This window comes from Elephantulus edwardii, unplaced genomic scaffold (assembly GCF_000299155.1).
Source record: "Elephantulus edwardii isolate Elephantulus edwardi_28Jun2011 unplaced genomic scaffold, EleEdw1.0 scaffold00074, whole genome shotgun sequence".
NCBI classification, from domain to species: Eukaryota; Metazoa; Chordata; class Mammalia; order Macroscelidea; family Macroscelididae; genus Elephantulus; species Elephantulus edwardii.
This window is the reverse complement of record NW_006399824.1, coordinates 13,543,983-13,547,230: the sequence shown is the minus strand read 5'-3', so window position 1 is coordinate 13,547,230 and position 3,248 is coordinate 13,543,983.

The following is a 3,248-nucleotide window of genomic DNA, read 5'->3' as shown; positions in this document are numbered from 1 at the left end:
CCCCGCACCCCTCCCACTGCCCCAGGTACACTCCACTATGCACCCTTAATTCTGGACTCTTGTGATAACTGTAATACCCTATCATATTATCACTTTTAATTTATTCTCTCCCTCATCTGTTTCAATGCAGTATACATAATTTATCCAGTTTTTTTTCAGTCTTACCCCAACCCTGATATCAATTGACTTTTAAATACCAAGGCCCTCCACGGGGTCCTGTTGACTCTAAACAGGAGACTCCAGCCCACAGCTCAGTGTTAGCTAAATCCAGAAAATCCAATCAGCTCACACACAATTGTGAACAAAATAAAAATCAACCAGTCAACACCTGACCCTCAACCAACATCCCACCTTCCAGAATCTAATTGCTTCACACATCAGTGTCCAAAAACTGAGTAGAAGGAGAAATTTTAAAATCTGTAAACAAGAATAAAAACACAACTAACAAAAACCTTTGCAACAAAGCAAAAGAAATGCTTAGAGGACAACTTAAAATACTAAACACACCAAAAAGGAATAAAGAACCAAAATCAGCATTATGACCTACCATCTCAAATAAAATAAAGGGAAAGAACCACGTGACCATATCAATTGATACAGAAAATATAATTGATAAAATTAATGACTTGTTATGGATTAAAACACTAAAAAAAAATAGAAATAGAAGGTATGATTCTCCCCATTATCAAAGGCATGTACACACAAGCCTTCTTTTTTAAAAAGTCAGCATTAACATCATCTTTGGCACAGTTATTTATATATATCATTCATGATCATCCTGGAAAAACATAGCAAGTCCAAAAGTCTTCGATATTTGAAAAAATTCTTTTTACCACAAATGGATTTGACTGATGACAATTGGGTACATCTGAATTCTGAGTATATAATAAAGAGTAAAATGACTCCTTTTAATTGGTACCTGGAAACTGAGTTCACAAAATTCCTGCCCTATTACTTATCATTACTGAAATCAGAATCTGCCTATTGGGCAATCCTTTAATTCAATCTGACAGTGAAGCTCATACAAATATGCAAAGATATCTACACAGACTTGATTTTGGCAGTATTGTTTGCAACAATAAAAAGGAAGCATCAGTACAGAAGGGTTTATGAATTATGGACATACAATAGAATCTACACCTATTTTTTATATTCAACAACAACAACAACAACATATAGTTATTAAAATAAAAATACACAGTATGCACTTTATGTGGGAATATATACAAGATGTGGGTAGAAGTGAAACCACAGGGTTGCACAATTTGGTGGGTGGAGGGGAGGAAAGGAATGGGAAGGATCTGGGTGAAAAGACAGTATAATGATGGGCAAGATCCAATGGTAATTAATTTTATAAAACATAATGAATGAGGAATAGTATGAAACACAATGTATACAAACTTTGTAAGCAATCCAGTAGAAAATCATTTTAAAAAATAAAACAAAACAAACCCCACAGATCACACACACACACAAAGATATCATTGGTGGGAAAACAAAATAGAAAAGTATGCAATGTATTATCTGAGTAGAAGAAAATACTCGTGGGGGGTGTGGGTGTGTGTGTGAAAGAGAGAGAGATAGAAAGTGAGAGAGAGAAAATGAGAGAGCAAGAATCTACATAATTTTAGAAAAGAGTTATGCAAGGAATTTAACATGGCCATTGGGAAAAAAGAATGAAATAGAGGTGGAAGAAGTTTTACAATTTACCTTCTTATTTGGCTTTTTCACATTACAAGTGGATATTACTTCTGGAATAAAAAAAGGGGGAAAAATGAAACAATTGGCAAAGAAAAAAGTTAAAGGTAGTGTATTCTAATACAATTCCATATGAGTGTATTAATGATCATTTAATAAGCGCACGATAATCAGAGGCTTTATGATGTATGAGAAGAGTACAGGGTTTGGAATCATTCTCATGTGGGATTAAACCACAGCCACACAGCACTTAGAATGGGACCTTAGGCACGTCACTTTGGCTTTCTGAATCTCAGTTTGCTCATCCATCAAATGAATATAGTCATACTTTCTTTGTAGCCTCATCATGAGGAAGATCATATTGATAAAGGTACTTGGCATGTTGCCTGCTGGTATTAATTATCTATAAACATTACATGTAGACTTGTAATATTTCATATCTGAACTTGAAACCTGGAAAATCCGTATCTATTATATTGCCTCTAAAGAATGAAGCACCCCCCCCCCAAAAAAAAGAATGGAGCCCAGATACTAGGTAAATGACATTTTTAACATCCTCCCACACATGTCCTTCAGTCTATACTTATGGGTGTTTCACAACTCATGGAATATGAAAATAATAGTTTCCATTAACTCTATTCCATGATCAGCTTACAAAACACAATTTTGACTGAATTCCCTTCCATAGAAATGCTTTTTCATCTTTGTTTTCATACCCTTGTTAAGGTCTTCTTTACTGGCTCATATCCTTGGCTAGTGCTAGCTTGAATCCTGGCAAAATGACTGTTCAATTTCTTCCCCCAGTCCAGACAAATATTTTTTTAAAAAGTTTGAATGATATTTCTTCTTATGGGCTTTTTTGTTTCCTTTTGAAACTATTCCCATCTATCCAAAAATACATATACTGGATTATTTCTTCTCAAAATATTTGTTGGTTCATGATAGAAATGGAAAGACAAGTCATCCATTAACAGCTTAAAATAGAGTCCTTGTCTATGTTTAACTAAGGTCTCTGATGAATAACAGGCTGACGTTTCATGTGAAGGCAATAAGTTTGATTTATTTATCATTTATATCTTGATAAGTAGGAAGAAGTATTTAATATCCAAATCTTAAAAGAAATGCTTTTGTTCATTGCCTCAATTTATTCTGGTAAACTTTCATCAAATTCTGTTTGACAGAGTTTAAAATTTTCCACTGTAAATATCTGTATCTTAAAGAACCTCAAGGAGAGAGAAAAGAGTTATGATGAAATAAAAAAAAACTTTTCCAGAAAGATGACTTTTGTTGCCTTTTAGTCTAAGGAGCCGGACATAAGAACTTGCTCTTTTTTTAGCTATAAAGAAAATTTATTATATAATAGAAGGGAACTAGGAATAAATCAGGGAACTGCTGGAAATTCAAGCCATGTTCAGGAAAGGATGTGGAACAAGGGCTATCATTGCTGACATCACAGGGATCATGTTCAAATGTGCCCTATAGTGTCACTGAGTAGAACTGACTTCATGGCACCAAAAAAATGAAATAAATAAATATTTTAAAATGTATGT